This window comes from Perca flavescens, chromosome 13 (assembly GCF_004354835.1).
Source record: "Perca flavescens isolate YP-PL-M2 chromosome 13, PFLA_1.0, whole genome shotgun sequence".
NCBI lineage: Eukaryota > Metazoa > Chordata > Actinopteri > Perciformes > Percidae > Perca > Perca flavescens.
The window spans coordinates 5079102-5102237 of NC_041343.1; the positions used below are offsets into that span (position 1 = coordinate 5079102).

The window sequence follows — 23136 nt, forward strand, 5'->3', positions numbered from 1 at the left end:
CCTCATCGAGGTTCCAAGCGAGCTGAGCCGATACTAGAGGGTGGAGTTAAAACACTGCTGGGCACTGATTGGTCAGAGAGAATCTTCACTAGCGCAACACTGGACACCCTGTACAAACATGCCATTTTTATATAGCCAAGCTTTTGTCAATCAAGACCGCATTTGGTTTTATTCACTTGACCCAGATTTAAGAAAATGACAACCCGCAAAACTATACAGTAAAATTGAGTGCTGACGTTCCCTTTGGTTGCACAGGATTCAGCGAGTGTCGCGTTGAAGAGGATGTCACGGCTGTTTCATGTTGCATCGCTATGGCAATTAGCTGAGAAGTTAGCTACTTTTCTTCCAGATAGGATAAGGATAGGATGGCAGAGATTTTAACTGGCTAGTCATTCAAGCACAAGCATTGTCCTATTCAATGTCAGTGGAATTTTAATGGGTATGCTTTGCTTTAAAAGCCTCCAACTTGTTACCAACAATAGCATTTCAATATCTCACATCCCACAATCAACACATCAAGTGTTTGCTGTGTTAAGACTGATGACAAGCACACAACATATTCACCTCTGATAATGAATATTGATATTCTCTTCTTAACACAGTGTTTCATGGCAGCAAATGGCCTACTTTCCTTATTTTACTACCAGTGTAACTGGCTAGTGTTGTGAAAAATGATATGGCGTGAATATCAAAGGAAATGTATAACTTCACAGGTGTGATAGATGATTAGCTGTGGAGAAGTAGCTCTGGTCTCTCCTCTCCAGCTGGTTAAATTAGGATGAAGCACTACTGGGCTTTCACAAGCAAGGCAGAGGAAGGATTTGTTTTCACCAGGGCTCAACAGCTGTGGAAGTGTGGAAGTGAAGGCGGCACGTACCACCTGCCAGGTTTTTATACCCACAGTTCAACTTTGACCTCAATGAAGGCTGACCTGTGTGCGGCGTGTCCGATGGCATTCTGGCACACAGGAGGTGGACTTCTTGGTTTTAGATTTGACGACTTGTGTAATTGACTTTATTGGCAGGAATAGTCACAAGTAAATATGCAACAGGATGTGGATACAAGGCTATGGTTTTTATTGTCTGTAGGTATTGTCTGTGTATAGACACATTTGGGGCTGATTTAAAGTCCCCGCTCACCTATATAGGTGTTTTCATCTATTCTAGCTAATGAGACCTCTGCTTAGGGCTGGGCGATATAGAGAAAATCAATTATCATGATATTTTTGACCAAATACCTTTATCGATACCGCAACGATATTGTAGTGTTGACTAATGGTGCTTTCACAAAATAGTTACCCAATGAGATTTTTGATAAATAATCATCAGTAATGTGGATATAATGACTAAGTGGGTAAAGGCAAATAATAGAACAATAACAACAGTCCGGTAAGTTCAGAACATGACATCACTTTACTGTAATGCAGCCTTTAAAACCAGAAAAAGACTACACTTAGGCCATTTTACGATATTATGATATCCAAAATCTAAGATGATATCTAGTCTCATATCACGATATCGATATAATATTGATATATTGCCCAGCTCTACCTCTGCTCATGTTGAAGTTAGAGCTACGCTGAAATGAGGTATAATGCAAAAAAGGAGGATCAGACAGATGTCAATCAAACACATTCTGTAGACAGTCCTCCTCTAATCAGGCCAAATAAGTGAAACCACCTGTGAGGGTGTGCAGGGCCTGTAAGTGAAACACGGACCCCCATTTACACCCCACTTTACTTGTCTTGGACAAATCGGTTCGCTATCCGATTTGCCCAAAGATACAAAGTGAAGAAGCTTTCGAGGTGGATTGAAATCCCTAGATTGTGCCCAAGTTGATGTGGTTCTGTGCAGACTGTCCACTTGTGGCCCCAAATGTGTCTATACGGCGTACATACACACCAACAGACAGGTATCAACTCAGGCTGCGTAGTAAAAGAAGTATGTTAGCACGGTGACAGCAGCAGCTTTAGTGCTCCGTCACAGGATGCATTCAGGCACATCAATTGAGAGTAGGTCATACGCGTTTTGGCAGCAGTCAGAGCCCAACACACCATCACTGGTGCAAGAGTGAAAATATGTTTTGAGTTGCGGTTATGCCTCTATAACACAAGTACATGCAAGCTGTTATGCAGATTCAAACAATTTGTGAAATAGCCACTTCCAGGGTCTGTCTCTGTGTCTTGTGATAATGGGCTACCCTAAAATGAATCTGTCTCCCTGTGACATATAAAGTGACAGGTACAAAGCTTTGTGGCTGAGGGAGTGGTATGAGTGACAGCGTGAGGACGATACAACTTTGTCTTGTAGTAATGTGTAACGTTTGTGTTAGTGATGGATAGGTGATCATTGTAACTGTTAGCTGAACTAGTATGGTTGGAACTAATCAATCAATCAATCAATCAATCAATCAATCAATTTATTATTTGTCACCTGAAATCATAAAAAAAGTTCAAATTTCAGTGAAATGTAGTCTGTTCCTTAAATATATGCATTGCATCCCTGATTCCGCCCTTAGCGAGAAAACAAACGCTCTAAGTGGTTTTTGTATTTCTTTAAACCAGTCCCAATTGTTTGGGCAGCGCTATGCCCAGGATATATTGACGGTGCCCTTGCACAACACCTCTGGGAGGGAAGCAGAAGGGGAGTAGAACTCCGTCTGAAATAGGTGGCTAATTTTACAGCAGGTCTACATCCTGTGAGCCAGACTAGCACCCTCTGAACTGTAGTAGTAGTACTAGTCTGGATCAACAACTGTACATTTCCATGATAATTGCCTCACATCCGATGTCCCTCACCTTCCGCTCTCTGTGTGTTGCCGTTCTCAAACTCTGTTCGCTTCGGGAAACAACAACAAACTCCGAGCTAGCGAGCTACACGCTGAAAGTGGAAAGTTTTGAAGAAAATGTGGATGGTGCAACAAGACAGGCCTGCTTGGTTCTTTCAGGGAATGATTGTAAAGATTTACAAAGAATATGTTTAGGACATTTCCTCTCTAACTGGGATGTTTTTGGACTGATTGGTGGGATTGCTGTGGACGAAGTACACCCGTAGATACACTGGTAAGAGCCAATGAGGTTTAACCATGTATCAGCTAATTTAAATAGCTCACGTTATATTGTGTGGGTCGTTAACTTCATTTAATATTGTATGAGGCGTTTTCTTTTGCGGGATGCGAAACAAGTTCCTTCCTGAGACTATTTAGCTGAGCCACCGTCGCTGTGTCCGGAGCTTAGCGCCGCCCAAGACGATTGTGATCGGTTTAAAGAAATGCTTTTCTCCTATCCTGGAATGTATGTGTAGTGTAGGCAGGCAGACCGCAAAATTACGAATCCCACCATGGCCACGCCAAGACCCGCCCTACAAAGCAGCTCGATTGGTTGGGGTTAGACATTTCACCTCGAGTGGTTAAGGTTAGGGTTAGGGGATTGGTCAGGGGATAGGACCTGTACATGTAAGCATGGACGCCTGGCGGCCAATAGTAGTGTGTGAATGCTATTGAAGGGTAGGTCTTTGCATGGCCATAGTGGGGAAAAAAAAATATCGCAGGCAAACCTTACTCCAAAGCGCTGTGGAGATAGGTGTGGCAATGACTAGAGTAGTACCGACCCTGATTGTCATGTAGCCTGGTAAAACCGAGATGGATGTGATCAGCCTAGTGGCTAACGTGTCTTAAATTGCATGTGGATTTTATCTGGATGAGCCTTTTGAAATGACAAGTGTACACAGGGCCATGCTGGAGATGGCAGCAGCCTTCAGATGATTGATTGAGCTACTTTGTATGATGTTCATGTCATTAGTAAATCTATGTAAATAAACGGTCTGAGATTAATGGACTAGAGCAAGCACCAGGCACAAACTTTGCATTTTATCGCTCTGTAGTGTGAAAACCTTGTCAGTGATGCACTTTTGCTGACAGAGAGTAACACTGGCAAGCCACCCTTTCCTCATTTATCAGAGCAGGAGGGAAGGTAATGAAGACGAGACATGCAGGGAAGCATCCAATCAGTGAGTCATGGGTTTGTGCTTGCTTGTCATTCTGTTGTTGCAATCGCGATAATTGACAGGCGAGAGATGCCACACTTGGACAGAGGATTAGGTTCTGCTGAACGCGCCGGTATTTTCAGCACCGCTTTCCAGGAGATTCATGTTGTCGGACCCCAGGTAAATCACTTACCTGGGGTCTCGGGGTTTGTCACAGTGAGTCAGCATTCCATCCCTCCTCCCTCTACACAGTGGTAGTGACACGCCTCAGCAAAACACTTCTCACACAGGCAGAGTTATTCCCTGGCAAGCCATTGCACAAATGCACTGCAGAGGCCATAAAGAAAGCAAATAAAGCCCCAGCCTCAATTAAGTTAGCACTCTTCTCTCTCGGTCTTATCTGCTGTATTTCTGGAGTGCCAAGTGATTAGCATACAGCTGCTGCCAAGTCAACATTGCAATTAAAATAATAGTTTCCAGTAAAGCGGAGTGGATGTCGGATGATAAGTCTGTCTGGATACAGTAATTCAAACTGCAGCTCTGGTATTTTTACTATTGTACTTGATTAGGCTTACAACTATTAACTGCCATTCTAAAGAACTGAATTATTTGTTAACATGGAGTTATTTGTAGACTTTGCTTTGCAGGTGCTGATTTCCTTTATTTATTTGATGGAAGGTTAGATTCCAGGCTTTCCTGCCTTTAATTTATAGGACAGCTATGTGAGAAAGGCGAGAGAGAGGGGGGAAGACATGCAGGAAACCGTCACAGGTCGGACCTGAACCCCGGACTTGTGCGTCGAGGCACAAGCCTTCCAGCATGTGCGCGCCTGCTCCACCCACTGAACCAACCCGGCCATGGGTTCCTGTCTCTTTACATGAGCCAGTAATGTTTCACGTTAAATTTATTTGACTGGACACCTGATGGTCAAACAGGGATGAATCCGCTGTGCATGTATTTGTGTAGGGGGGGAAAAATGCATTTAAATGATCCCTCAAGAGGATTGGCCAGAGTGTCCCAAAAGTGGAACAGCGTGTGGAGAAAATCCTCTCAGCTCTACTAATGGACATTCTGGCTCTTTCGCTGGCTTTTATTCCCTGCGTTTACATGCACAGGAATAACCAGGTTATGCCAGTTCTCCCCGTATACATGAGTGGGGAAGAATGGAGAGAATGACGGTAGGGGTGGGAGATATCGACAAAAATGAATATCTCGATATTTTTTTCCAATATCTCGATATCGATATTCAGACGATATTTTTGAAATCCTTCTAGAAGTTAAAAGAAGCCCTGTTCGGAGGCTATTTTGGTGGTTCTCTTGGGAAAATGTAAGCAAGATGAAATCATAACCATAAACAAAGGGCTCTGTTCTGTAACATATTGCACACAACCATGTCCTTATTGGAAGCAGTCCTGGAGCTGGGACACGGCCGGGTCAGACTAGGTTCGGATAGTCCTTCTGACTGGGATTTATGCTGGGATCAGGAGTTGGATGTGATCTGACTGGCCCAGGTGAGGGAGAAGTGCAGTTCTGTGTGCTTTCTTGATGTTCGAGTAACATGGTCTAGTGTGTTCTTCCCTCTAGTAACACAATCTACATGCTGGGAGAAAGCTGGAGGGGAACAGACTTTAAGGACGCCTTGTTAAAGTCCCCTGTATCCCCTCCAGGTGATCGCGCTGCAGTTTGTTCACTATGGTTAGCAATGAACCAAACTTTTGCTAACGTTAGCATCGGGGGCTATGTAGACGGCAGTGTGCTGTTTTCGTAGTAAATAAAATGGTCAGTATATTACCGACAGGGCTCCAGGTCAGGTGAGCCGTACTGGGCAACGATCCTGCAGTTGGTACTCCATTCATGGTGCACAAAAATGCAGTCCTCCGCCTTTGGTCGTGCCGGAGTTATTTTCTCATTCTGCCGGTAGATAGTTAGCTCGCCGTGCTAGCGCCGACAACAACCTGGAGGGCTCGGTCAGGCTATGTCCTCCGGGATGGTATGAGCCGCCTGGAAGGCTCTCGTAACGGAGTGTTGTATCGTGGTCCTGTATTGATTAGTTCAGTGTGGCTGTACGTACTTGTATAAATATACACCAACAGGAGAGCCGCTGGACAATCTCGCACCGCCATCTTTGTTGACATGAGTGAACGTCATAACGCACAGGTAAGAACTAGTAGCAGCTTACTCTCGTGCGGGACGATCGTGATTTTGTACAAAAAATACAGTCAAACAAACCCTACAGTATTAAAATCGCTACATATAATTGTTTAGAAGGTTATAGTGTGCGTTATTTGTTTTGTCTTTAACTTCCTTCAGCTCTTTTCATGTTTGGGTGGTCGGATTGTACAAATTATGAAATATTCGATATCCCAATTTTGCATATCGTCCAGACAACAATTTGGATATTATCGTCTAAACGATATATCGCCCACCTCTAAATGACAGGAGTAACTCTACCTCCGGTACAGTATGGCGCTCTGCCAACGCACACCGCTTTTATTTCCCGGTTGACCTATGTCAAAATTACACAGACCGATTTCTAAATTAGTCAAATTTAACAAATGAATGTTTCATTTACACACTCTTCTCAGCAAAGTGGGGAGAGCAGTTGGAGCATGCACAGCCGCTTAAACCGATCATAGCCCGGTTAAGGCGTATACATACAGGAATACCCCGGTTACTGAAGGAGTTCTCTACCTCTGTTAACCGGATTATGAGAACTCAGATGTTATCCGGGGTAAGGTGTTTACATGGAGTTTGAGAAATCAAGGTATTTCCTTAACTGCACTGAATGTGGCAGTACTACAACAGTGTATATGTGCATATTGATGCAATTATAATCTATAATAAACACAACGTACCTGTTGAAATGCTTCACTTTAGATTTGAAGAACATTCCGCTGACCCATTATGTACTGATTTCCACCTGGATTTGATGTTCCAATGCTTCCTGGAGGTATGTCTTCTGCTGCAAGGTGACAATGTTCACTACAGTTCACAGTAACTTGTGTCTGCTGATAAACACAGGCTGTCAGCATATTTGATATGCAGCGTTGCTCTTTGGTTTGTCACACCCGAGTTAGCCAATCCTGAAAGAGGTTGTGTGACATTACTGTTTTATTTTTTGTTCATGTTCACGGTCACTTTAATACCTTTTTTTTTTTTTTTTTTTTTTTTTTTTTTTTTTTTTTTAAGTCCTCTTGCACACACACATAAAACCTGATTACTGTGAATACAGGGTCAAGTTAATGGCTCACAAAAGGCATTTCTATAGCATGCAGTAATATTACATCCCCAGTGAGTGATTTAAAACAAGTTGTATAATAGTTGCACAAGTTAATATGTGGCTAACAGGTAATGGGGATGTAAGTACTGATGGGTTCATAGACCACTGTCATCATTAGGGTACATAGGCACGTGCTTTCATTTTTGCCTCTATGGTCTGCTCATTTTTCAACTTGGTAATTTAGATCCACATTTCACCTTCTGTTGCATTATCTTCTCTGGTAATTCACTTAGCTTGCTCCCCCCCCCCCCATAGTGAGCAGCTGTGAGTTGGTACCTTATCAGATTTTAGCCTGCTAATTACCAGGATCAAGTTTTATTACCCAGAGCTTCTAAATCAGCTTCAAGGCCATTCATTTTTTTTTTTTTCTTTTTTTTCTCAACAGATTTTTATTGATTTTCAACAGAAACACAAGTTATACATTTTGCCATCATGTCAGTAACAGAGATAGATAAAATAAAAGTACACATACATTCATATTGCCATCCATCTATTCTCAGCAGGGAAATGCCCCAGTCTACTGCCCCCCCTTCATCTTCACAGCACATAACAGAGCCTCTCTTTAAACGGGTTAGTGTCACCCTTGAGGGGAGGCCAAGAATGAAAATGCCTGGGTCCCTCTTAACTTAAGCTTAAGCTGAAGTGGCAAAGAAGTAATAATAATAATAATAAAAAAAGATTATAAAATAATTAACTTTTCCACGCAGAAAGTTTATCTAGCATGTACCTTTACAAAAGTTATCAGAGGATTGGCAGTGTCTGCAATCAGCAAGGCATAACATTTTTTGCATTCCACATCACCTCCAGTTCAGCTCAGTCCCTCCAGGAAGGCAAGTGCATCCTTCGGGGAGTGAAAAGAGTGACTTTTCCCTCCGTGGAAGAAGCTCAGAGTAGCGGGGAAGCGCATGGAGAACCGTATGTTCATGTTAATAAGTTGTTGGCACACACCGCTAAACACGCGTCGCATTTCTTTAACTCCGCTCGCCAGGTCCTGTCGGATGAAAATGGTCTGACCCTCGTGTGTCAGCGGCCCTTTCTCCTTGGCCGCGGCGAGGATCCTCACCTTGTCCCTTGTGTTGTGCAACTTGACGATCACTGCGCGGGGCCGGTCAGGCTTCGGCGGGCCGAGGGTCCTGTGAGCACGGTCAATTTTAATGATACCACGCTTGGTCTCCAGGCTCAGTAGTGTGGGTAGCCAGTTCTCGAAAAACGTAACGGGCTGTCGGCCCTCCGCGTTTTCTTTGAGGTTGTAGATTAAAATGTTGTCTCTGCGGCTACGTCCCTCAATGTCAATGCTCCTCTCCGTCAGGACACGCACTTTGGTCTCCAAGCCCTTTAACCTGGACTGCATAGCCGACATGTTATCCTCCACTTCCGATACATGGCTCTCAGCTTTGCTGATGTGTTTTGTGTTGGACTCCAGTCGTGTTGAAATATTGTCCAATGTGGCTAAGAGATCTTCAAACTTCCTCTCCATCATAGTAGATATTTTCTCAGCGACGTTCTGGGATATTTCTATAACGAGGGTCTCAGTATCCACACCAGGTGGTATAGCACCCTTGCTAGCTGGCACGGCCTTTTTCACTTCTGGCACCTCAGCAGGCTTACTTGCCGCGGGTTTGGAGGCTTTAGTGTTAGGCATGTTGTCTAGATGTTGTTACGCAGGCTTTTAAGGTTGTGACTTCCTTTTTAAATTAAGTAAATAGTCAAATATAGCTCAGTAGCAACGGGAGCTCAGCAACGGTCGACTGCTCAGGGTGACAACATCACGTGACCCCCGGCCATTCATTTCTTAACTTGGATACATTTGAGGGAAAAAAAGGCCAAGGAACTCGTATCTTACTTTTCTTGAGATTGTCTCTCATGCTGTCTCGTATTCACTCAGGCTAAGATAATCAATTAAAACTTGAATAAAGGGATATGGTGTGTTTTCAGGCTCCTGCTGCAAAGCTTGTGAGAGCAGTGTTTCCTCTATGTTGATTTTATTGTGGCAGTTTTATTATTGCGGCCCGCCATGGCAAGATTTCTTCCGCCACGGTATCATGATCCTGCCGACATAATGCACCCCCCACCCACAAAAGCTGTCTGTTTGTAGTCTAACTGTTTATCTTAGTTTGCCGGGAATCTTGAAATTTTGACAAATTCTTGTAAACTTAACTCAGATTTTATCCGAGTTAAACTAACCATCCTCTCTGCTGGAGCGTTTATGGATGTATTATAAGACCAAAACAAACCAACGTGGCTACTTAATATGCACGTGAATGACGCCATCTTTATGTTCACATCTTCCTTCTTGATGATGATGCTGGTTGTTTTCTGACCATTATGACCCCTGACCTAGGACTAGGTATAAATTAAGTACATTTGCACAATGATATGGTATTAGGCCTAGGCCCAATTTGTTAGGATTGACATTGATGAAAATATGATAGTATATACACTCACTGACCACAATATTAGGAATACCAGTTGTACCATAAAATAGAATGAGAAATAGTATCGTTGCTGTTCGGACAGACCTGCCCCCACTGCTAAAAAAAAAATCCTAAAGGAAACACTGGTGAGAGCGAGGGATAACTGATTTTTGCCAGCAGACAAATTGTATTTTAATGAACTCCTCATCCCAGCCATGATTCACACGTAGGTGGCGTGTGCGTCTCAAAGTAATCTCACTCAGACGAGGTCAGTCTCATTTTGAGATGAACAACATCTCTAGTCGGGTAACACAAATAGCTTTTCATCTGTTTATGACAACCAAGCAGACATTATTCACAGGTTGAATAAATTCCCCCCCAGTTTGCCCCATTGGTGTTTTGATAGTCCAAAATAGGTTTTTACACAGTGGGCCACGTAGGCCAAATTGATGTATTTCACTGAATAGTGAAGGAGAATATCTTTCCCCTGAAATTGGATGAATATATTCTACTACCCTATTGATTGATTTTAGTAGCTTTCAAAGCCTTGTTTTCTGCATCCTATTGGACTGCAAAATGTATCAATAGTCGAAGCCCAATGAATTCAGGCTCCATCCTTTACGCCAGTGCTGACATGTTCATGGTAGAGTGGGTTTGCTCCGTCTTTAGCTGGCAGCCCTCACATATTATGCTGCCTGTGAGATTAGCTTTCCTGATGCTAACCCAAATGTAGTCTAGTTCATCAAATCCTCTGCTTCATCTCCTGAGACCCAACCACATGGCAGTGTATTAAACAGGCTTGATATGATTAACAGGGCGTTTTTTAAAGCCAAGCCAAGCATGGCATTGTACAGAGGAGGACCATTGTTTTCAAAGCCACTTCAAAGATGAGCGTTTCCTAACCTCTGCACAAGTGACGGCCTTGGTTTTGCACCTGGTTCTATGCACATTGTTAAATGAATTCAACTCTCTACCTCATGCACACTATCTGCTCTGTTGTTTCTGGTGTAAAAGTCGGGTAAGAACGCGACAACGACTGGTAGAAGGAACGCGGCACAGCCCTAATAATTTGTTGAGGCTTGAAAGTGTTTTTTGTGAATAAGTCACGCAGTAACAGTCAGAATATGAGAGGAAATAAGCTAAAACAGCTCCGCTTGATATTATAATGTAGCTATATGAAAATTAAATAACGGCTTATGAGTGCAGCTCCAGTTTCTTGCTCGAGGACACTTTGACAGAACAGATGGCTTCCCCAAGGATCAAACCTGTAACCTCTAAGTTGTGTTGAGTAACCTTTCAGAACTTGCTCTCTCTTATCGGCAGGCAACCCTGCTACTTGCTCTACTGCTGCACATAGATAGCTGCCTAAACTGAGAATAAAGACTAGATGCATCATGGGTAAGTCTGAACGTTCATCAGCTAGTTGCAATATGCAGGTTGCTGAACCTCAATGGGAATGCTGCCAGCTGCTGATCACCTACTCATTCTACCTTTTTTAAAATGTTTATATGAGGACACTACTAACAGTAGCAAACAGACATTCGTCCACATACTCTACTGTAGCCTTACATTGTTGCCGGCAGGGTTCAAGGTTGTTGCAAATGTTGAAGAGCCTACGCTGAATGGGGCTCAATACAATTAGAGGAATATTGAATGTAGGCTAGTTCGAGCCTTGTTAAACAAAAACTACTGGGTGTCAGAGTAAATGTCAGGGTCTGACAGAGACTTGGTCGAGTTACAATTTAAGAGTGGGATCTCAGAATAGGCACCAAGGATGGATTCCTTGCTGCTTTGATAGATAATTCAATCCAAAATGTGGAGGAACGAGCTTGACACGACTGATACAACATGTAGTTGTTTCCAGGCTATTATGCCAATGTGCTGCATGCAAATACAGGAAGGATTTTCTCATTTTATGACGACGAAGGGTAATTGTCAGTGAAACCACTGAGTGATGAAGAGAACAGCGTGTGTGAGAGTGGGAGCATGTTTCCTTATTTTATTTGAAAATGTTGTCCGCTCCAGAAAATAAACATAGACACAGATTAATCTGGTAGCGCATTTTCTGAATCCTCTTTTTGAACTGAGAATTGATTTTGAACAATACGGTGATCCAATTACAAGCGAGTTGCACTGAGTTAGTACTGTGCCTGAACACATTCAGTGTGACACTGACTGAAATAACCGGAAATACAGGATGTTTCTTGCTGAGTTTCAACTTGAGAGTCACAGGTAAATTCTCCCCCAAAGTTTTTTATGTGCACAGGCATGTATCTTTGACTTTTTTTAATGTACAAAATAATCACTGATACGATCATACAAACAGGAAATATACCCTGTGTGTGCCAGGTTGATTGCATAGTTGTGGGCGTTCCAATCAGCGAAATACATTGAAATAGTTGTTAGCCGGGACAGTAACGACTTTGCCAGATGTGACCTGAAAGCAGCAAAATAACTAACAGCTGTTTAAAGCTATGTGCAACTGCATTGTGTTACTGTGTTGAAAAGATGAGTTTTAATCACTGTTGACCATGTGAATGTGATGGTTGAGAGAAGGACACAGGAAAAATAAACCTCAAATATAGTTTTGACACTGTCACAGCTAGGGATGGGTATAAGGAACCGGTAGTAAACTGGTACCGGTTTTGGATGGGTCAGTACCCAAGTATCGATAAGCTCCTGGATAAACGATACTGCTATCAGTTTTTATTTATGCCGGGTCTAAGCATCTGGGAATGATTTTTTAACTAAAATATGTTGGGCTTTACAACAAGTAGCTAACTCCTTTTGAGGAATAGCTCGTTGCGTGTGTGAGAGAGAGAGAGAGAGAGAGAGAGACCGGTGCTAAAACGATATTTGCCTGACACGACAAAAAAGAAGAGCACATGAAGTGTCTATAGGTCAGTAACGTTCTGAAATTAGCACTTCGCCAGCAACCAGCACTTTGTGGGCAGTTGTGCTAAAGTTAGCTTGCTAACATAACATAAACTGGCTGGCAGACACCTCGCAAATAACCTCAGACTTATCACCCCCTAGCGTTATGGCGGTGAAATTCACCACGATGCAAAGCAACCCCGACGCAGAACTTCGAAATGGTCACGACGGCGTAGCTACGGCGTGGAGTTGACGCAGAAGCATAAAACAGCCCTTAGGCTTGCTGTGGAGAAGCGCTGTGGTGACTTACTGCCCTATTGAAATGTCAGCAGAACAAGCTTTACAAATTGCTACTCTGCTGTCCGTATCAGAAGCCATAAAATGGCAGCATACTGCTCAGCTGACCTTCATCTAGGCATTCAGACACCCTGCAGAAGAGTGTTGCAAAGTCCATGGGAAGTTGAATGTTGTTGCTGGGCACCCCAAGAACTGGCCCTGAAGTGCACAGAAGACAGCATTGCCTAATTTGCATATCAATGTGTTATAATAGTGTGTGTTTTCAATTGAGGGAGAGGGGCTGGGCTGTTGTCATCAGACATCCTTTGGAGGGTTAGGTGGACAAATCTGTAGCTCCTGTGTTTGTATTGTTTTTTTAGACACACTAGACACATGGCTGTCAACAACTGGATTGCCATGAAATGTCCAGATATTCATGGTCCCCAGAGGATGAAACCTACTGACTTTGGTGATCTCCTGACTTTTTTTTTTGTTGAAACTTTTAACACCACCATTGACAGGTTGACAGGTTTTGAGAGAAATGTCTCCACAACTATTGGACGGATTTATTTGTTTTTGGTAGAAACATTCACGTTCCCCTCAGGGAACGATCAACAGGTTGACATTTTAATTTGTCTAACTAATGATATTTCCTCCAGCATTTTTGTGTTTAGTGCTAATATAGTGCTCATTTTAGCATGCTAACACACTGAACTAAGGGTTCAATACCCATAATACCATACTAAATATTTAGTATGCCAGAGAAAGATTTAGTACATCCCAATACATACATAGTATGTCAAATGCAGTATGCCAAAAATACAAGGGTGTCCTACTACATCTGGTCGCATTTTGCAGTATGCAAGCAACAATGCTTTTCTGGCTATTCTTTTCAGCCTCTGTGCAGCATATATGAGCAAGAGGCTCAAAGTTCAAGGCGCAATATTATGATGAAGTAGTATGTCACAATTGTATCCATACTGCATGCAACAGTACACAATTTGTAAGGGCAGCTGCAGTAAATACTGAAAGTAAAAAGAAACATTGTTGAGGTCTGCTCCAAGATCACTGGAGTCCAGCAGAAAGACCTCAGCTCTGTGTGGCTGGAACGAGTGCTTCAGAAACCTGGAAAAATATTAACAACCGGAATTTTTAGGCTGGTGCTATTATGTGCCTGCACGGAAAACAAATCGTTATGCAAATTCTTGTATTCCTTCACTAAACACAACCCATTGATCTGTGCACTTGTTGTCACTGGCATGTTGATGCTGATGTTTTGATTGTTGTCGTTTAGTTATGTATTTTTTTTATTTACATGGATGAAATGGACTACAAAAAATGAATTGCCCCTTGGGGATTAATAAATTATTCTGAATCTGAATTCTGAATCTGAAAAACTCTGATTTGGAACTCAGCATCCTTTATGACGTCATAAGGAGCAAGGTTACCTCCACCCTTTTTTTTTGGCCCACCTATGATGGAATAGAGCTACAACCGTGGCTGCAAGCTGGTCAAGGCCACACCCCCACCCTCCACCTTGCCCCCCCTTTCCTCCTCAATAGCATTTAAAGCTACAGACACAGAAATGGCACATCCTAAAGCGTCTTTTACAGTAACCGCAGCTGAGCTGGCGCTTTCATATGTGACATCATGAGATCGCCGTGACTATTTCTACCTGCGCTGGTGGTCGCGACACTAGCTGCAGTCTTCTCCTGAACAGCGGTGGCGCTAATGAGCAAAGGCTACCGACGCTGCTCTTTCTACGGACTAGAAGAAGAAGACAAAGGTAAACAACGGCAGAACTGGCAGCAGCATTGCCGTCAATGCTTCGATTTGATTCACTGACCTACTTCGTCGGCTCGAGCCTTTTATTCACCATAAAAGAACTCATCTTAACCCGGTAAGTTTATCAGAGAGACCTGCAGTCAGTCTGAGAGTCCTGACATCTGGTTTTTGGCGAACTCGTTCAGGCCTCCTATTTCCGCTTTGTCGCGCGACGCTGAAAAAAAAAGAGCCGTGCGCGACCTCGGCTCGCGCGCCATAAATCGGAAGCGCCGGACGGATATTACATCATTTTGACATCACGATGTCGCGCGCCACCTTGGACGCCTCTAGTATATAACAGCTTTAAGGAAAGCTCATTATGGGACTGGCTCTAGTGGCTGTAATTCTGCACCAAGGCTGAATTTCGGGAAAGAGACTTCAGATACAGTATTAGGGGCCCACTAAGGCCTATATAAAAGAGACTTCAGATACAGTATTAGGGGACCACTAAGGCCTATATAAAAGAGACTTCAGATACAGTATTAGGGGACCACTAAGGTCTATATAAAAGAGACTTCAGATACAGTATTAGGGGACCACTAAGGTCTATATAAAAGATACTTCAGATACAGTATTAGGGGACCACTAAGGTCTATATAAAGGAGACTTCAGATACAGTATTAGGGGACCACTAAGGTCTATATAAAAGAGACTTCAGATACAGTATTAGGGGACCACTAAGGTCTATATAAAAGAGACTTCAGATACAGTATTAGGGGACCACTAAGGTCTATATAAAAGAGACTTCAGATACAGTATTAGGGGACCACTAAGGTCTATATAAAGGAGACTTCAGATACAGTATTAGGGGACCACTAAGGTCTATATAAAAGAGACTTCAGATACAGTATTAGGGGACCACTAAGGTCTATATAAAAGAGACTTCAGATACAGTATTAGGGGACCACTAAGGTCTATATAAAAGAGACTTCAGATACAGTATTAGGGGACCACTAAGGTCTATATAAAAGAGACTTCAGATACAGTATTAGGGGACCACTAAGGTCTATATAAAAGAGACTTCATATACAGTATTAGGGGACCACTAAGGCAAATATAAAAGAGACTTCAGATACAGTATTAGGGGACCACTAAGGTCTATATAAAAGAGACTTCAGATACAGTATTAGGGGACCACTAAGGTCTAAATAAAAGAGACTTCAGATACAGTATTAGGGGACCACTAAGGTCTATATAAAAGAGACTTCAGATACAGTATTAGGGGACCACTAAGGTCTATATAAAAGAGACTTCAGATACAGTATTAGGGGACCACTAAGGTCTATATAAAAGAGACTTCAGATACAGTATTAGAGGACCACTAAGGTCTATATAAAAGAGACTTCAGATACAGTATTAGGGGACCACTAAGGCCTATATAAAAGCATCCAAAAAGCACCATGTCATAGGACCTTTTAAGAATTAATCCCCTAGTTAATCTGAATGGACATTAAGTACTGGAGCAGAAAAAGTCCCAAAAATGGCAACCGTGACAATAAAGTGACAATAAGCACATCACATTGCATTTGTTCTGTGACGTCCTGCATTGCTGCACTGAACTAAATGAGTAAATGAACAACAGATGAATTGCAAATTACCACTTTGATAAATTTCATGCCACTGGCCGATAGGGGTGTGAATCTTTACTGGTCTTGTGATTCGACTACGATTATCCTGTCAACGATTCAAATTGATTCGATATTAGGGGTGGGGGGAAAAATCAATACAGCATAGTATCGGGATATTTACCTGTGGCAATACTGTATCGGTACACAGATGCCAAGTATCAATCTTTTATTATATAAATTGAACATGAGAGTTTAACCTTTTGGTACTAGAATAATATTGATTGCTTTTTCAGTCCACTAGATGGAAAATTTAAGTGAGATGAACAAACCAGATAAATTTTTTTTTTCTTTAGACAAAACGGGTAATGAATTGCAATATATTGCAGAATATCGCAATATGTTTGAAATCGCAATAATATTGTATCGTGACACAAGTATCACGATAATATTGTATCGTGGTGATTCCCAGCCCTATTTGATATCACAATGCTTCATGATGCGTCACCTCCTCAACATTATGATATATTGCTACTCATGGTATTCATTAGGGGTGGTACGGTTCAGAAAACCCACAGTTTGGTTCGTATCACGGTTTTAGGGTCACGGTTTTCAGTTCTGTACGGTTCTTGTTATTTTTTCTTTTAATCTTTCACACTCCAGAATATACTTCAGCATATGATATATAATATAGCTAAAATTATCATATTGAATGCATGTTGCACAATACATGCACACAGTGGCAGTTCTATATATTGTTTTATTTCATCATAGGCAACGTGAAATCCAAAATGTTCCCACACACCAGACTATAAACAACGCTGGCACATCCTCCAACTCTGGGCAGCCTCTCTCCCACTTGACATTTCTGCATGTGGCGTGACGTGACCCACTCCACTTGAGGAGCGGTCGGCTCGGTGTCTCTCAAAATCTGAGGAAAATCTTATAAACTGACCTTTGTCAATCTGAAATGAAGACACATTCAGCAACTGCACGGCCTATTTCTCGCTTAAAATGTTTTCAGAAACACGTTTCGGTGAACTATTTTAGTACAATATGAGATCGTATTCTGAACCAGCCGCCATGACAGTCTGTTTTGAAATTCGGCAGTAGCAAGACCCATGTGACGCGATCGTCCAATCAGCTGCCATGGTTTGCGTTCGTCAAACTCCTCCTGCTCGTCATTTCCAGTAAGTGTTTTAACATAGGTGTCGAAAGTGGGTACTACGGCAGTAAGAGGTTGGTGCACATTAACAGTGTACTGACAAACCGTGCGGCACACACACGCTCCGAACCGAGACTAGCGAACCGAGCGGTTCGGGTGTTTTTTCATGAACCGTACCGTATTCATGAACAAATTTAAGCAGTCAGATGTATATGAACCCCCCTTTTTGTCGTATCTGCTCTTAAAAAAAGACACTTCCTGAATGTAGCGGAGAAAAATCAACAAGTAACATCTGTAGGCAATAATCAATTACCGTCTGTCACTGCATCGATGCATGATCGTCTGCATTGCGATGCAATGATTAATTTCAACACCCCTACTGGCCGGTCCCTAAGAGGGATAATTGGTCCTCTAGCAGTTCATGCCTTCATTTAGACTGTTGGTAATGATGGCAGGAATTAAGAAAGGTCGCTGACCCTTGTCACCGACCATCTGTTGTTTGGGACTAGTGACATCGTCTCAATCTTAAACTGCTTGTGCCTCCGTCATTAGGGAATAACACCAGAGACGATAATGGAAATCCATTGCATACATTAGGCCTTGTTATAGCATTTATGTCTATGTTTTCTCTTTACATACATCGTAGCTGCAGTGACGTAAACTGGAAGAGGTCATGTGAGTGAACTTCTCCTTCCCAGTATTGATTTCATGTAGAGGGATTTGTGTGCATTGACGTGGCTCCCTCGTATTTCAGAGCTGCTCTGTTTCCCAGGGAGTTTAGCATGAGATTGAATCTGCTGGGAGAGAAAATGCAGCAACGGCAGCAAAACGCTGTACAGAAACCTAAAGTAATACACAGACTGCATTAGGTATAACTCATAGGGGTGTCACGATTTTGATTTCAATTGGAAAAACGACGTAATGAGCATTTGGTTTCAACCATCAAAATCGCAAGCGGTATCGACAATTCTCTTAGTATATTTTCTTCTCTCCACCCCCGCCTACCTGCGCGTGTCGGTGGAAGAAGAAAAACAACACTGATGACACAGCGTTGCTACCGGTAGCATGCAGCTAAAGACACAGGGTAACGTTAGCTGCACTTTTTCAGACACCATGGCCACTGCCAGGGTCAGACATGACGGAGAAGCAACAGAACTGCAAAATTCTCTGGCTTCCCTGAAGTCACCGGTGTGGCAACATCTTGCCTTCCCCTCAGTTATGTAAACAAACAGCCAAGGTAAAGCCTGTGGGCTCCGACTGGACTCCATGGTGCATTCAGGTGCCCCATGTTGTTGTGTCAGTGCTGAAAAAGAAACTGAGACACACTTATAATCTCATCTTCTAACTCGGTAGGTATGTGTTCATTTTGGCACCTGATTTGGATTTAGTTTAAGTCTTCGGACCATAATTTCAAGGTCCCATGGCATGAACAGTTCACTTTGAGGTTTTTTAACATTAATATGAATTCCCCCAGCCTGCCTATGGTCCCCAAGTGGCTAGAAATGGCGATAGGTGTAAACCGAGCCCTGGGTATCCTGCTTTGCCTTTGAGAAAATGAAAGCTCAGATGGAGCGATCTGGAGTCAGGTTACCTCCCCTTTCTCTGCTTTGCCCGCCCAGAGAATTTGGCCCACCCATGAGAGAGAGACACCATGGCTTTTTTGGTCTCTGCTCTGCGCACACTGACTCTTCTCATATGAACTCTGCTGTTTAAATGGAACCACTCCCTCCCTGTCATTCTTACTCCTCTGGCATCTAGATGTAGATGTACTGCACATTGCTGCAGCTCCTCTTTTTACCCTGTGTCAGGTCTCTGTTTTAGCTACAGAGTGAGACCTCTCAACTTCTGTAACATTGTTGTCAGTCGCACATGCTCAGTAGCTAGGTAAGGATTACATGAGCTAGCTAGCTGTTTCTCCAGCTTCGGTCAGCTACAAGGCGCACTTCCTACTTTGTGTAGAATACCTGCAGAACAGGGACATGGAAGTAGTTCTATACAATTTATTTTGTAGATTAGGGTGAATTTGTGTGTGTTGTAGCAGTGTTTTGCCATTGAGAACTAGCATGCTAACGGTTAGCCCCCTAGGCCCCTCGTTTCAGCTAGTGACGTAGAAAGCCGTGCAGATTTTGACCAGCTCACCCGGAGACTGAAGGCAGGACACATTCAGAAACCGTGTCTCAGTCAAAACAGCATGGATGTCTTTTTTTCAAAGTTTGTATGTGTGTGGAAGCACCAGAGACACAAAATATCACCCCAGAAAAAGTGATTTTTTTTTTCATGATATGGGCACTTACATAAAACATAGCCTAATGGCATACACTGCTAAGTTGAACGTTTCCTGACTCTAACCTGTGAGAAGACTCGATCTTGGATTGTAATTAGAACAACTTTGTCACCAATGACGCTGCCATCCTGATCAGAATAAATGGTGTTTACTGTGTAGAAACTATTAAGTCTTGATTTTTAATCTCCTCGCAGCTCTGGCTCTGTCCTCTTCTCAAGGACGGCCATTTTCTGTGTTTTCTGCTGCATCAGGTATTTGTGGGAAGCTCAGCCTGCTTTGCCCTGCTTGCCTGCCTGGCATACACAAACTCACTTCCTCTTTTAACTAATGCATCACACTTGATTCCCTCTACACGCAAGAACAAAAGAGAAGTATATTTTCACGCCCGCAACGTACGCATGCTGTGGCCACCACACAAAAGCACTGTGTGAATGTCAGATGGTTTGAGCTCATGCCCTTCCTGTGTGAGCTGGGAGCTGTTTGTGGCTGATCTAAGAGCAGGAGTGTACAGTAGCCCAGGACATGAGATGAGTTTTAACATTTATCTTGCGGTGTTCACCAGGGCTGCCCCTCTTAGTCAATTAGTTGACTAATCGGTCATTTTGGTCTTAGTTGTTTTCTTTAGTCCATTAGTAATGTTTTATGCTTTTTCTCATGCTCAATGACTTATTTCCAAAAAACTTATGAGCACATCTCTTGTAAACACAAGACTTAAATTGATGTTTCTGATTAGTCTCACATTGCCAGACCTTCCTCCACAGCGCTGCTTGTTTTGGTGGAACATGTGTACGTTCAATAGTTGTTTTTATTCATGCAACAGAAAACTCAGATTGGACAGATAGTCTAGCTAGCTGTCTGGATTTACCCTGCAGAGATCTGAGGAGCAGTTAACCATAGTCCTCACAAATCCACCTGAGGTTAGAACAACAACACAAAGGAAGAGGAAAGTAACGGACATCCGGCTGAAAAGAGGGACATCTGGTTGGAATTTCCGGCAGCACCTGAACAATCCTGAAAGTGGAACTTTGTCGGTATAGACTAGTTTCTGATTGGTCCAGAGGGAGGCTTATTCACTCATGAATTGTACTGTTGCCATTTGTCTTTTTAGAACGAAGATCGCTGAATCACTTTGATGGAAACACTTTCCTAAAGATGTCAAATTAACTTCAGCATTCTAGAGGGACTCCTGTTAGTAAGAGGAAAACAATCTGTATTTTAGACTACATATATTTTATTTACGGTATTTTTTATCTACTTTTATGTCTATTATTATAGATAGTATGTATATGTGAGAGAGCCCATGGGGATTACGTATGCCCAGCAAGTCTTGTCAAATGTAGAACCAGCTGCTTGAGTGTGGCCTGTGAGGATCCTCTCTTCCCACGCTTTCTCCTCCTGCACCCCCTCCCACCTTTCCTCCATCGCTCTCCTCTTGGCGTCATCCTCCTGGGATTACATTGCATAGCCATACACTGCCACAGAAAAAAAAAAAAAAAAAACAGGTTGTATGGACTTTTCGCTCCTCCTCCTATTTTATTGGGTCATTCCTGCTATGTTCCTGTCAACTATTTTCATCTGCTGACAACGTCACAGTTGGATTTCATTGGGAGGTTGTCATGTGGTGGGTCGTACTGTAGCAGTCATACCCGAGAGGGCCTTCTCTGCCGTGATTATGCTACACTGATGATTCAGTGGGTAGGAGATGGAACACTGTTAATTCCGTCACAGGAGGGGATGCTAACGGCTTGTCTAGTTAGTAGAAACCTCCTCTTGTATTACCTGATTTATGGGAGAAAACTCAGTTCCAAATCGCTGGAGAACTGCCCTTTTGAAGAAGTGAAAGATGCCCTTTAAAACTAAAACGATATGTCAATTAATTGCATAGTTGACGGACAGAAAAAACAACCGGCAGCAATTTTGATACTGTAAATTGATAAATTAAAGTAAAAATGTCAAACCTTCTGTTGTTCTAGTTTATTAAATGTGAGGATGACACGTTGGGCTTCAGGAAATTGTTATTTAAGTGGTTCACCCCTATAAATACCCCACAGTGCACATGGACGGGAACACGTGTGTTATATCGTGAACAATGTCTCCCACCTCCTCCACGACATGCTGACTCCTCTCCCCAGGGTGTTCCACCGAGCGGTGCAGGAGATCATTCCTGCTGGTGGCCCCTCAACCTGTTGAACTCATCAGTCTGGACGTTAGGGGACTGGGAGGCCTGAGGCCTTACTGGACATGCTAACTGGACTTACAGTTGCATTGCAATGACATACTACAACTTCTGGCAAAGTGCAATATATCTTTTTAACTTTCACTTCAAAATCACATATAATTACTTTCCTTTTGCACACCTCACTTCAATTTGCACTGAGCACCATTCACATTTTCTTCACTCACCAGCCAAAAAAAACCCAATTAGAATCTATTGAGCGGCTGAAAAAGTAAATTTTGAACCCTGGTGGTACTTATGCCCACCATACACTAGAAGACTTTAACAGACTTTAAAAAAGACACCATCTCACATCTAATGTTCAAGACATAATATGTAAAGACAGGGATCTTGCAGGGTCACACATTGAAAGACTACAACTAGATTCGTTCGATCAAGCTAGCTGGCAACCGCTAGCGTTCGCTGGTAAATTAAGGGAAAGTTGGCCGATTTTCTGTTCTGCCGTACATGTGCAGATGAATGGTGGCAGCACCCGGGGGTCCGCCGGTAAAAGCCCTGTTGTTGTTGACGACAATGTTCACATGATTTAACTTCACTACCAAGACTTAAAACTTACGATAATATCAAACATGTTTTGATTTTGTCTGAATGTCAAAACGGGAAAAAGACCGACTGGGACTGAGTTTCATGACCACCTTACACCAAACGATGGAGACGACGGGAACGCGCCAACTCTAGCAAGGCTCTCAGGATTTCATTCCCATATTGGAAATGAGTCTGTGATAGTGGAGTTTCTTGAAAAGTCTTCTGGTGTAAGGTCGGCATTACTAGTTTTACTTTTATATTAGTACTTGTTTGACATTTGTTTTTGCACTATGCTTTGTACCATTTGGTTCATTCGTGTGCTGCTGTGACATGCAAATATCTCCCTGGGCACAAATAAAGTATCTGTCTATCTAGTAATAGGATAGGTCCACTATCTTACTACTAGTCAAACTTAAATTTGCTGAGTTGAAGCTATTCTGGGAACATAGTGCCTTTTATGTTTGTCAGAGCATTCCAGTCTGTCTGTGTTTACAGAAATCCTATAGTAATTTTTCTATTGCAGAACAAGCTTGTGTTTTTGTGTGTTGCATTATTGGTTTCATACTTTGGTGGTGAATTACTAAAAGTGTTGATTGGACAGTTGATATACTTGAAACCAGCACTGAGCGCGTCTTCTTTGTATGAAAGCTGTCAGTCAGTCAGTGAGTGAATGTCTGGACATAGTGCTGTTGTAAAAATGGCTTTTCAAA

The 23136-nt window shown here is 42.6% G+C and overlaps 1 protein-coding gene across 3 annotated transcripts in view; it reads left to right on the forward strand.

Annotated features, from left to right (window-relative positions):
- Window positions 1-23136, forward strand: part of arhgap32b (Rho GTPase activating protein 32b) — a 145346-nt gene that overhangs the window by 21437 nt on the left and 100773 nt on the right. Inside the window, exon 1 of one of the 3 annotated variants that reach the window (XM_028594956.1) lies at window positions 14701-14727. The exons of the other annotated variants lie outside the window; for them this stretch is intronic. The gene's annotated coding sequence lies outside the window, so the exon portion shown is untranslated. Of the gene's footprint in view, window positions 1-14700; window positions 14728-23136 lie in introns of those variants that run through there. 3 annotated transcript variants of the gene reach the window in all.